At 39.9% G+C, this 14,299-nt stretch overlaps 1 protein-coding gene across 2 annotated transcripts in view; it reads left to right on the top strand.

Moving 5' to 3' along the window:
• BNC2 (basonuclin zinc finger protein 2) overlaps positions 1 to 14,299 on the top strand; it is a 334,091-nt gene that overhangs the window by 250,083 nt on the left and 69,709 nt on the right. The window lies entirely within an intron of this gene.

Raw genomic sequence — 14,299 nt, forward strand, 5'->3', positions numbered from 1 at the left:
GAAAATTGTTGCAGGGAGTAGGCAACACATCCAAATGTCTTGTTGCAGATATTTTACAGAGCAATCCTGTCTGTGTTTGCTCAGAGGTCAATTTCCCTGTAGTTAATGGGCCTTACTCCCTGGTAAATGTCCATAGCAGACTTAGAGGAATGCCAACACAATTCCTGTTTTGACCTCTGATAAGTGCAATCAAAAAGAGATTAGAGTCAAAATGACTTGGAATGCCTTGTTTGTAATTAAATGTGAATTATCTCAGAGTAACAATTCCAGTTTGGCTATCTAAACATAATCTAAATTTGACTGGTATAGTGGGTTACATAGTTGTTTTTAATGATGTAAGCATCTCTGCTATTCTACTCTGTCATGCCTTGTGAGATATAAAATAGAAATCAAGTGAAAGAAAATAATGAGGTAAATGTGATAATTAGCTTTAGAAGATTACTGGTAAAATTGTAGCTTCTGTCACAGTGCCACTGATTTAGATTTGTTTCATTTAGTGTATCAGAGGCTGCATCTGCATTGCAAATTACTCTTCCTTCTCCACCAATTCTTTATTCACAGATTCAAGTATCTGTAGCTGAAAATATTCAAAAGTATATAAATTCCAAAAAGCAAACCTTGATTTTGCCATTTTATGTCAGAGACACCCTTTTACTATGCCATTGTGTTTAATGGACTTGAGCATCCACAGATTTTGGTATGCATGCAGGTTCTGGAACCAAACCACAGCAGATACCAAGAGCCCACTGCAATCCAGTTTGACACTACTGTGACTGCCATAGCTCAAAGCTTTGGAATTCTGGGTCTTGTAGTTTGTTTTGGCACCAGAGCTCTCTGAAAGGGATAGCTAAATGTCTCACAAAACTACAGTTCCTAGAATTCCAAAGTATTGAGCCATGGCAGTTGAAGTGGTGTCGAATTGGATTTCTTCTGTACTGTAGATGTAGCCTGAGAGAGTGCATATTACCATCTGGGACAGGCTGAGGATACCGTTCCTGCTAAGACTTGCAATTTTAGATTTTAATGACAGTAGCCATTGAATGGCCATTTTAATCATTGGGCTTGTCAGGACAGTTGTATAGCTGGATTTTGTTTCTACTTTTGCCTAATCCTGCAGTTAAAAACTCCTGACAAATTCCCATTGGAGATGGACCTCAGCACAGTCACTGCAAATACCACATAACTAAAGAGATAATAATATGTACGATACAGCAGAATTCTTGTGAACCATATATGTCTTGTTTCCCTTAGAGGCAACTGTGTTTGCTTCAGCATATTTTCTCCAAACTGATGTTCAGTAGAAGAGAGCATATGCGAGCGAGCTATGTTTTGGAACGCATGATTATTTTATTGGAGTATACATTAATTAATCCTGAAATCAGATCCTGTGTGACACTCAAAGTTGTGTTGAGTAGCACAGAGTTTAAATATTTTAGCTTTACAACTCTGTTATGTTGGCAGCAAACAATAGTGTCTCAGTGAAGTCAGCATATGAACGCTGCTTGTGATGACATCTGGAAGGCTTGTTTTATCTATAAGCACAGTTGTAGACAAATGAAAGCAGACAGATGTAAGGCTGGTGTGGCATCTTTGCCTCAAGCACTCTCTGGCTGTACATTTTCCAGTGTGTCAATAACAGGGAATGCTTGCTTTTTTTTTTCTTTTCTTTTTTTTGGTGGAATAAAAACATCCTGTCACATCTGTACACTACTGTGCTGCCTTCTTGGAACTTGGGATCAGTACAAAATGATAAATGTTTCTTGAAATTTTAACATGGGATCACATCACACAGCTCTGAACATTAGCTGAGTTGCCTGCAGGACCAAAAAAAAATTGACAGCGATAGAAAAAGCAGTTTATATGGATTTTAATTTAATACCTTATTAATTAAAAATTGGTAAGAGAAGGATCAAGTTGAATATCACTATACCACTTCATCGCTGGATACCACTTCAGGACCATGTCTTGTGTGATGTACCATTCAAGCAATGAAGCTGTGCATGTTCCATCAGTTTCTGTCAATATGATTATTATCAGCTTGACAAAAATGATTAGGAATAAATAGAAATATGACCAGAGAAAAGTTAACAAAGAAGGGCCTCGCTACTATTACCAAAAGGAAGTGCAGGACAAACTGTAGATAATACACCAGGAGGTACAATGGCCATATTCCCATATTTGAAGGAGTGTCACAATGATAATAGAGCATTTTTAAATGATGCTCCAGGGATCAGATTCAGCTTTCAAGAAAAAAAACTTGGTGAGGGAAGGACATCCTATCAGTATTGGGTGTAATAATGTACCACAGAAAGTGATACCTTCTCTTTTGTTCAGAATGTATAAGCAGAGTCTGTATGGCTCCTTTTCAGAGCTGCCATGGCATTGGTTTGCTGAGATTATTTAACAGGATTTAGGACTAATCCTAAATTCAGTTATATAATGAAATGTGGGCCTAAACAAGTAGGTACCTGATTCCATCCATTTTCTTCATTCTGCTATCACTTACCTTCAGGGTCCGTTGCCATATTCATGTGTTGATTTTTGCTGCTTTAATGTACAGTGGGCACTCCACTGAGGTTTGGTTCCAGAATCCTCCATGGATACCAAAATCCATGGATGCTCAAATCCTATTATATAGAATAGGATAATAAAATAGTGTCATTTATTTAAAATGGCAATATCAAGGTATTGCTTTTGAGAATTTATTTATTTAATTATTGGAATATATTCCCTCCGTGGGTGGTTGAATCCCTGGATGCAGAATCTGTGGATATGGAGGGACAATTGTATTATCTGGGATAATAATAAATATTTTTGTTCAGTGAAACCTGGGAGCACCTAAATAAAAATGTCATCTTCATCTTTTGATATACAGATCTTTATCGTGGGATACAAGGACCAAGGGAGGGGGCATGCCTGGAAAACCTGGATTCAAATCATAGCTCAGTTGACTCAGAATAGAATTGTGTTCACAATAGACAAAGTCCGCAAAGTTTGCGCCACTCAAGAATGCATGTGGTTGAATGAATGATTAAGTGTAGCCCTACAGCAAAATCTCCCTGTATGTTGTACAATGCTAGTATGTTATGTGGAAACCAGAGGAAATTTTAACATTGTGACACTGTTTAACATGAGGAAAGTGAAAAGGTAAAAGGTAAAGGTAGTCCCTTGACATGAATGTCTAGTCATAACTGACTGTAGGGGGTGGTGCTCATCTCCGTTTCTAAGCCGAAGAGCCAGCATTGTCCAAGGACTGCTCTAGTGGTTATGTGGCCAGCATGACTCCACCAAATGCTGTTACCTTTCCATCGAGAAGTGGTATCGATTTACCTACTTGCATTTGCATGCTTTCGAACTGCTAGGTTGGCAGAAGGTTGGGCTAGTGATGGGCACTCACCCGATCATGCAGCACTCGGACCTCGAACTGCCAATCTTCCAATCTTCTGATCATCAAAATTGCCGTCTTAACTACTAAGCTACTGTCATGGTGTAGTCACATGAAAATTTTACATGAGTGTTATGCTAAAACTTAGAATTGCTGAAACAATAATTCTGTCAATCAAAGAAAGATAGAATCCTATGGAATCCTGGCATTTGTAGTTTTCCCATGGTTGTACCTTCTCTGCTACAGTGGTGCCAAACTGCATTATTTTTACAGTGTAGATGTAACCTTCATTTATTTAGTGTACTATTTATTTATTTATTTATTTATTTATTTATTTATATCCCGCTTTTTCCCCAGGACTGGGACCCAGAGCGGCTTTACAGCAATTAAAAAACAAACAAACAAACAGAAAGTACAATTAAAACATTTTTAAAAATAAATAGATAAATGACATGCATTAAACAGAATGATTAAATTAGTCCAACATTCCTGCCTGTTCTTATAGTGATTCCTTAAATGCCTGTTTGTACAGGTAGGTCTTCACCTGCTGTCGGAAAGCCATCAAGGAGGGAGCAGTTCTTATCTCCCTGGGCAGGGAGTTCCAGAGTCTAGGGGCAGCCACTGAGAAGGCCCTCTCTCGTGTCCCCACCAAACATGTTTGTGAAGGTGTTGGGATGGAGAGAAGGGCTTCTCCAGAGGATCTCAGAGTCCGGGCAGGTTCGTACCAGGAGAAACGGTCTGCCAAATAATGTGGACCTGAGCCATGTAGGGCTTTGTAGGATATAACCAGTACCTTGAATTGTGCCCGGGAACGAAGTGGCAGCCAATGAAGCTGTTTCAACAGGGGAGTTGTATGGGCTCTGTAATCAGCGCCTGTTAACAGCCTGGCAGCAGCTCTTTGAACCAGTTGAATTTTCCAAACACTTTTCAAAGGCAGTCCTATGTAGAGCCCATTACAGTAGTCCAAACGGGATGTAACCAAGGCTTCTATCTATTCATGTACTTCTATCCCAGTTTTCTTCTATTGTGGAATGTCAAGTGATTTCCTATCCAAATAGTAACAAGAAACCACTAGATTTTGACAAAATAGCTGCCTCATGTATATTTATTTATTTATTTATTTATTTATTTATTTTTATGCTGCCTTTCTCCCAAAAAAGGACTCAAGCGGCTCACAATATAAAAACACATTAAAACAAAAAAAGTAAAAAGTAAAAAAACTTAATTAAACATTGCAAAGTTAAAATTTAAGACATACAAAAGTTAAAATAATTAGGAGGAATAGCTAATACCCCAGAGGACAGGATCAAGATTCAAAATGACCTGAATAGACTAGAAAGCTGGGCCAAAGCTAACAAAATGAAATTCAACACAGAGAAATGTAAGGTATTGCACTTAGGGCGGAAAAATAAAATGCACAGATATAGGATGGGTGACACCTGGCTGAATGAAACTACGTGTGAAAGGGATCTAGGAGTCCAAGTAGACCACAAGTTCAACATGAGTGAACAGTGTGATGCGGCAGCTAAAAAGGCCAATGCTATTTTAGGCTGCATCAATAGAAGTATAGTGTCTAGATCAAGAGAAGTAATAGTGCCACTGTATTCTGCTCTGGTCAGGCCCCACCTAGAATATTGTGTCCAGTTCTGGGCACCACAATTCAGAAAGGACATTGAGAAACTGGAGCGTGTCCAAAGGAGGGCGACAAAAATGGTGAAGGGTCTGGAAACCATGCCCTATGAGGAACAACTTAGGGAGCTGGGGATGTTTAGCCTGGAGAAAAGAAGGTTAAGAGGTGATATGATAGCCCTGTTTAAATATTTGAAAGGATGTCATATTGAAGAGGGAGCAAGCTTGTTCTCTGCTGCTCCAGAGAACAGGACCCGGAACAATGGATGCAAGCTACAGGAAAAGAGATTCCACCTGAACATTAGGAGGAACTTCCTGACAGTAAGGGCTGTTCGACAGTGGAATGCACTCCCTCGGAGGGTGATAGAGTCTCCTTCCTTGGAGGTCTTTAAACAGAGGCTGGATGGCCATCTGTCAGGGATGCTTTGAATTGGATTTCCTGCATGGCAGGGGGTTGGACTGGATGGCCCTGGTGGTCTCTTCCAACTCTATGATTCTATGATTCTATAAAAAGATAATCTAAAAATCTAAAATAACCCCCCCCCCCCCATATAAAACCAGACTTGCATGATTTTAAAAAGCCTCCCTGCATAGGAATGTTTTTACCTGCCAGCAAAAGGCCAGCAGGGAGAGGGCCAGTCTAGCCTCCTGTGGAGTTGGAGCAGCCACCGAGAAGGCTTTCTCTTGTGTCCTCACCAAGCGAGGCTGTGATGGTGGTGGGACCAAGAGAAAGCTGCCTCCTGAGCATCTTAGTGCTCTAGCTGGTTCATATGGGGAGATACGGTTTCTCAAATAGTCTGGACCTAAACCATGTAGGGCTTTATAGATCATGACCAGCACTTTGAATTGTGCCCAGAAATGAAATGGTAGCCAGTGAAGCTGTTTCAACAAAGGAGTTGTATGCTCCCTATAACTCGCTCCAGTCAGTGTTCTGGCTGTGGCATTTTGAACCTGCTGAAGTTTCCAAACAGTTTCCAAAGGCAGTCCCACATAGAGGGATGTAATCAAGGCATGTGTCACTGTAGCCAGATCTGACATCTCAAGGAATGGGTTCAGTTGGCGCACCAGTTTTAATTGTGCAAATGCAATCTGGCCACTGCTGAGACCTGGGCATCCAGGCTTAGAGTGGAGTCCAGGAGCACACCCAAGCCTTGAGCATGAGATTTCAGGGGGAAGTGTAACCCCATCCAGCACAGGCAAATTCCCTGATCTGCCTTACAACTGACCAGGAGCACCTCTGTTTCGCCTGGATTAAGCTTCAATTTGTTTGCCCTCATCCAGTCTGTTACTGACAGCAGACACTGGGTCAGCACAGAGACAGCTTCCTTGAAATCAGATGGAAAGGAGAGATAGAGTTGGGTGTCATCTGCATACTGATGACACTACACCCCAAAACTCTGGATGACTTCTCCCAGGGATTTCATGTAGATGTTAAATAACATAGGGGACAACACAGAACCCTGTGGACCTCACAGACCAGTGGCCAAGGAGTCAAACAGGAATCCTCCAGCACCACTTTCTAGGTCCGCCCTTCCAAGAAAGACAGGAACCACTGCATAACAGGGCCTCCAAGCCCCATATCAGAGAGGTGGCTCAGAAGGAAACCATGATTGATGGTATTGAAAACCACTGAGAGATCTAGCAGGACCAACAGGGACACACTCCTCCTGTCCAGTTCCCTGCATAGGTCATCCACCAAGGCAACTAAGGCTGTCTCTGTGCCATAGCCAAGTCTGAAGCCAGATTGAAATAGATCCAGATAATCTATTTCATTCAGAAACCCGAGAGCTGGGAAGCCACCACTCTCTACAGAACCTTGCACAAGAATGGAATGTTAGAGACTGGCCGATAGTTATCCAGAATGGTGTGATCCAGGGAGGTCTTTTTCAGGAGCCCTGGTGGTGCAGTGGTTAAATTCCTGTACTGCAGCCACTCACTCAAAACCATAAGGTTGTGAGTTCAATACTAGCCAGGGCTCAATCTCGACTCAGGCTTGCATCCTTCTGAGGTGGCTAAAATGAGTACCCAGTTTGTTGGGGGCAATTAGCTTAAAGTTGTAAACCGCTTAGAGACTGCTTAGTTCAGTATGAAGTGGTATATAAACGAAGCTGCTATTGCTAATGGCCTCTCCACAGCCTACTTTAGGCAAGATGGAAATTTGCCTTGCTGCAGTGAAGCATTCACCACTCCCTTTCCCAGTAGCACCATGTAGCTTCCTTTTGGGTGATGCTTCAGCATTTGTTACTTGTGAGAAATGGGTTGATTGATTCTGTGATCCTAAAGCCAATTCCATTTTGCCCACAATAATCAGGCAGCTGGGGTAGAGGTGGTGAGTGTTTTTGGCTTGTTTGCCATTGTGACTCCTCACAAACTTTGTAATAGGCCTAATACCTTCCAGAAACATGGGGTTTACATTTCCAGAGCACATGTACTTGTGAGTGGCTGAAACCCAGAGACAGCATGTTTGAGCAGCCATCTGTCCTAGAGGCACTTCCTGTAATTCTTAAAGTTTGTTTTTCTCTAAAAGAATCATAAGTTAATTTTTTTAATAAGTGAAAGAACATGTCAAACTGTTTCCCAGCTGAAGAAAACAAAACCAGCATGGTTGGAGCTATCCAGGAACCAGCCCATGGTGATACAAATTGGGGAGGAACTTAATGTTATAAAATCCAGTAGCCTTCGGTAATGATGTATCATATCTCATTTCTTTCTGTGAACACAAGCTAGCTGTTTTGCAGCATTGCCTGCTACTGATGCTTTGGAAGCATCAGCAGAAGAGCTAGTGAGAGTTGCTGAAGGTTTTAGTAACAGAGAATCATTATGCTATTAACCTGGGAAATGTGCCCTTGTCCATTTCCTGTTCTGTCCCTTCCAAACTACCATCAATCCATAAAGAGTGCTTGGTATTCAGAGCCCATGGGTCCAGATAAGTGCCTTTGTGTATATGAAATTGCACTTTTTTTGTTTTACATGCTGTTATCATGGGCCAGAGGAAGTGAGTGTGTAATCGCATCTGTACAGCAAATAACCATTTGTACCTGCAAGGAGCAAATGGGTCCACTCAGATGGATGGATCAGGCTTTAATAGCACTTGAGTGAGCTGAAAGACAGACGTAGATGTACCTGTTACACCAGAGACTTGAGGCCCTTGTACCTTTGCATGACTTTTCACTTAAAAACTACTGTTTGTGGTTCAGTGACTCCATCACTCTATTTGTGTTCCTTTGCTTGTAAGACCTTTGCCAGCTCCTCAGAGTTTCAGTGTCTAAAATTTTAATGCTGTAATGTTGACCCCTTGGTAATGTTCCTGTATTGGAAAGCACATTAGCCTTAACTTGAAAGATGTAGTTTAACAGCCAACGGTAAATATTTTACCTTGTTCCTTCTGAGCTGGCTTTTTCTTGTATTTAAAAAAATGCTGAAACCAGACCTGAGGTAGCAAATCTCAATAAATAGTCTCCAGGACAAATGGTACTGTTCGCAACACGTCCTCATTTGTCTCTTATTTATATTTGCCCACTTTTAAACAATAAAACACCAGAAAGATAGAAGCCATTAGTGCAGCTATAAGATTTCTTTGGAGTTCACTTTTGCAGCGTCTTGACTGAAACTGATAAATCCCATCATGTTTCTGAGAAAGAAAATAAAGAGAAGAGGCAAAGAAAAAGTAGGTTATGTGATTGCATTATATTTATCAGTTTACAGGCAAGTGTGACCCTGGGGCTTCATGTAACCCCCATACTTCCTGAACTGTCATTTTCTGGCAAAAAAAAGGAGGCATTGAATTGCCTTTGGAATTCTTTTGAATAGGCTTTGGGGCACCCTAGTGTAGTTTAGCATTTTAAAGAATACCAATTTTTCAAACAAACAAACAAACAAACAAACAAACCCCATAATATGTATGGACTTCAACCACTTCAAGTTTGTATGTTTGTTTCTTTTGGTATTTTGTGCAGTTCCTGTGATACCCGGAGTGACCCAGGGCATAATATCTCCCACAGTTGCCTACCCTTTGATTACAGGATCAGCAAAAATTATGTAGGGACCCTGTGTAAAGCATGCTCTGGGGCCTTTTGATTTTACGTTGTTGCTAAGTGTGACTTACATGCATGTATGTCCTTTGCACTCTCTCCCAAAATGTCCTCTCCCCCAGACAGCTATCAAGCCCTGGATGGCTACTACTGATTCTCGCTGCAGTGGGAAAGGGAAGAAGCAGGGAGACAGTACAGAACATGTTGATACAGATGCTCTGGACTCTTGGGTGAAGGAAAAGAGAGTGCACTCCATCTGAAAGCATGCCCTCATTTCCACCCCTTCCCCAACCTGTGTCCAGTTGCTACTTCTCAATTGGTTTCCCCACCACCATCCCAAAACCTGGTGGGGGTAGAATACAGAACTGTGAGCAGAGCTGTGCTCTATTGTAGGATCTCAGACGAAGAGCCCAAACGGACAACCCAGAAGGAGCCACATCAGTGGATTGGGGCTGTGGCAACTGCATGCCACACCCTCAACTCAGCATTTTCCTAGCTCAAAAAGAAGTAGCAGAAAACTGCTCCTCTTTGAGCCGGGAAAAAGCCAGCTTTGCCACTGTGATGGCTTTTCCGCATTTCTGCGGTGCAGCATGTATAAACGCCGTGGCACCCAAACACCGTGAAGCCACCGCACATGTGGTCAGCCATGGAGCTTCTCAGCAGCATGAGGGCATGTGCTGTCTGAATGCCATGCCCCCACACTGCCAGGAAACCAGCGCTTACTGCCCATCTGTTTTGGCCCAAAGTGTGTCTCTGAATGAGATTTATATAAACTATATTGAACAGGCAATGTTGTTATATTGACTGAGCAATATTCAGAATTCTCTCTGAATGCTATTTGACATGCCCCTTTATGTGAATGTGCATAGTTGCCATTGTTTAGGTACATTCCTGACTGGTTTTTTTTTTTTTTTTGTTTGTTTGTTTTTTGGCATCAACCTATTTGTGACATATGGAAAATAGTAAGAGAAAATTTGAAATATTTCACATAGAAATATTAGTCCTTGTTTTATCACCTAAATATAAACAAAATAATATTTTCCCCCTAAAGGATGGCATATGTGATTTTTTCTGATGGAGAAAAATGTCTCCTTTGTCACTGATATTATCATGGTGATGCCTTACTGTTCAGTGCATGAAATTAATATGATGGAAAACTTATACCATTAATTTCATTTTGATCAGACACAACCATGAGTATGCTAGTGCCGTCTGCAGCCCTTCATGTACTTAATTTATACCTTGTGCTTCCTTGTTAATAAGTGTCTCTACATTAAATTATCTGTGCTTACTACGTTGAAAATTGCTTTAATCTCTTAACAGGCACTAAAGATGATTTTAGACTGAAGAATCTTTGTGTTAGGAAGAATTCCCTCTGACAGGTAAAAATGGCAATTAAATAAGCCATCCATTAAAAAGAGGTCAAAAATGGAATAGTGCTAACTTGGTAGGAGACCTCAACACTTGTTTTGCAGAATGAATCTGTATGAATTCCTTTTCTTTTCACATAAAAGGAATGGCTTAAACAATCACCTTTGTTATAGTACTCTTACAGTAGAAGGGATCTAGTTAATGCCTTTTAAAAAGTATACCTGGCATGTGTGATGACCTCTTCAGATTTCCTGAGGGAATTTCTTGGAAAGTGATGGTATTATTGGGATCATGACACATGTCTTTTGGTTTTGCAGTATGATGTATGCAATGGAATACAAGTATATTATGTATATATTTGCAGTCCTCATTTTCAGGTGTTCCCTTCAGGTTTCTGCAGGTGTGGTGTTTATTTCTTAGGAAGAGCCACATCAGAATTATGAAGTGATAATCATTAAAAGGCTTATCTACCCAGGAAAACTACCTCTATACATATCAAGGTTTTCAAGTTTTTGGTTTTGTTTTGATTTTGCCTACATATTATGGTTTTGTACATAAACTCTTTAATAAAATATTCATTAATGAAATATTCCATGTTTACCTCACTCTCCTTCTCCCCTGTGACTCTTCTCCTCCACTTCCCACTGATCACGTGTCACATCTAGACTCAGACAGTGTTTCAGAAATTTTCACCAATTTCCACTTTTAAATTATTATTCAGGAGTTATAGTCAAAGTATTAAAGTGCTTTAGCAACATTACACTAGTTAAGTATTGGGGATGTTTTCTTTTATTGCTGGCATTCCCCCTTTTACCTCACATGGGGTGCATATGTACTATAGAAATAATGCAGTTTGACACAATTTTAAGTGCTGTAGTGCCATTTTATGGTATCCTGATATTTATAGTTTTACAAGGTCTTTAGCCTTCTCTTTACAAGGTCTTTAGCCTTGGAGTACTGATGCCTCACAAAACTCCAAATCCCAGGTTTCTGTAGGGTGGCAGTCCATGGCAGTTAAAGTGGCATCAAACTGCATTATTTCTGCAGTGTCAGGGTGTGTGTGTGTATAGAGGAAAGAACAGGGAGAAAACAGGGCTTCCTGGTCTTCTAATCTGTCTGGATAGGCCATAAATTACGTTTAAGTATAGAAATTCAGCAAACTGGCACAATGTAACAACAAAGGCTGTAATCCTGCACTTGCTTAACTTGGAGTAAGCCATTAAGCTCATATCTAGTTTTGAAGTAGGTCTTAGGGATGAAAAGTTTACCCACACATTTTCCTTTGCCCAGCGAGAAAAGGTGGCTCAACACATAGAGACACCCCATCAAAAGAATGGGCAAGTGCTGCAAGATTTTTTGGGATTCTAGGACTATTTGTGAAAAATTTGTCTGTGCAACAAACGTCACTTGTGTAAATTACAAAGTGTGGAAAATAATGTTTAAAATACACAAAAACTCTTGAAATCTCACCCAACAAAGAAGAGACTTTTGACAGGCTTCACTTTTGTATGCAAAAATGAATTGAGTAAATGTTCTTAGTTGATACATAACAGTGTAATGTGAGAGGATAATCTGTAGCATGCCCAGTTCATAGCACTTTCAGTCCTGAACTCATTTGGATGACCTTAGTCAAGCCACTTTCAGCCTCAGCCTCTACATTGCTGAATGGCTTTGAACTCTTTAAGATTCTGTATAAATCCAAAGTATTGTTCCACAGATAAAATGAGGGTAAGAGGCAGGAAAAGAAGGCTTTTCCCCTTCTATTCTATGACAAATATTGAACTAGTACAATTTTTCCCAGTATGATAATACTCTAACTTGATCATGACTTATCAGTCAGTATATGAGTGACATAGATGACTATCTCTTTCCTGCTGTGCTATCATCCAGGTAGTTAGTATTTCTGTGATAGTAAATCTGACAATCTCATCAGAGCAGCTGTCCACAGAGGAGGATGGCAATAAAGGAAAGAAGCTGCCAACTCCAATCCTGTGATAGAACTGCTCATTTAAAGCAGGTGGGGGGACAGATTATGACAGATAAAAGAAGACCTAAAGATAAAAGAAGACGTTAGAGCTAAAGGTAGACAAATTTGCAATATAAACAGGCATGTGTTTGTACTAATCACTGCATTTAGTTCAGGAGTGCATTCACTCAGTTTAGTTTCTTCAGGGGTTACTTTTTGTAGATGTTTTGTTAGCCACACTACCAGCCAAGATAAATGGAGACACTTGGGACTCCAAGATGTGTTGATACTTGTAGGCTTCTTTAATTGATTTTATATAGTACATTTAGCAGATATTCTAACCCATTATTAATAATGGCAGTAAGAAAATAGATTGCAAGGATAGCAGTGATAACTGTCTTAAATACATTTGGCATATTTACTTTTAATTCATTGTTGTTTTATATCTTACTACTGCCTATCATGATTGATAACAGAATGCAGTATCTTTGTGACCATACTCAGAAGACCACAGAAAGTATCTAGCAGCTTTTATTATAAAAATGCTTTTAAGAATGTTAAAATCTTAAGGCCATCATACATTAAATGGAAAGATCTCTCTGGTGTGGGTGGACAAAGTGCTTTCTCCCAATAACTTCCAGATTCTGTTGGATTTCAACTCTCAGGATTCCTCATCATTTGCCAAGGGGTACAGCTGCTGGGAGATGCAGTCTAATCGCATCTGGTGTGCCACACTTGGATCACCTTGTTTTAAGGTTGAATTTGGTTTTGAACAACATTCATGTAAAATGGAAACCAAACTGATGAAAATAACCCCAACTGACAATCTTCAAGGTATATGCTGTGTACTCTGAATGAGCAAGCTGATAAAAGCACATTTAAAAATAATTGGGCTGCAGTCCTGTGCCTCACTGGACACATTGGAAATTAATTTTAAGTAAAGTCACATAGGTGTGCAAGTATTAAGGTTTCAATCAGCTTTGTTGTTTCAGCACTACCCAAATCTTCCCTTTAAGTATGGCAAAAGAGAAAATCATTCCAGTCCTCAAGTACCTTACCCACATATATAGATACCAAGGCATTCTGGGTAATTTCTATTGCAGAAAGATTTCTTTCTCTGGGCTCTGAGTGTGCAGTGACTAACAAGAAAAAAGATCTTGGGGTGATGGAGCATTGCTCTATGAAGAAGCCAACTCATAGCTTCATGCCTATACTTGCCTATTCACTCCTACTTACTTCAGTAGCATTTAAATCTAGGTAGGTGTGGAGATGATAGCAGCCTTTCTGTGGGACAGTAATAAAAAGGGGAAATTCAATGCAAAACATTAGCACAGAAAGGACTCAATAATAATAATAATAATAATAATAATAATAATAATAATTTTAAAAAAACCAAATGTAATCATGATGTTTTGATAGAAATCTGTGGTGGCCCATTTGAAATGCTGATACCTCATAAAAGTATTGTAGAACTGGGAAAATGCAAGAAAGGGCAACCAAACTGATAAAGGAATTTAAACAACCTAGAACCTGGAGAAGTACTGTACTAACATCCATTCTTTGAGACTAACTGAGGAAAATGAATTTCTATCATAAGCTTCCATGAACTACAGCCTATTTCATTAGATGCTAGAAATGTCTTTTTCTCAGTTAGTCTCGAGAATACTTCTGGATTCCTTTATACCTTTCTATTAAAAAAGATTGACAGACCAGAAGGATGGAAAACTAGTAGAGATCTAGAGCACCTCACAGAGTTCAAAAAGACACATTTTCATGATGTGCCACCATTTTTTTCAACTCAATTAAAATTCAAAATTTAATTGAAAAAAATTAAATGAAACAAATGAAATTTCTTCTTTTAATGGGGCAGCAGAGCAATTTTGCCATATCCTGTGGCTGTAAGATGCAGGAACGCAG

Source organism: Sceloporus occidentalis, unplaced genomic scaffold (genome assembly GCF_023333645.1).
Source record: "Sceloporus occidentalis isolate IW3139 unplaced genomic scaffold, rSceOcc1.0.p SCAF_1, whole genome shotgun sequence".
In the NCBI taxonomy this organism is placed as follows: Eukaryota; Metazoa; Chordata; class Lepidosauria; order Squamata; family Phrynosomatidae; genus Sceloporus; species Sceloporus occidentalis.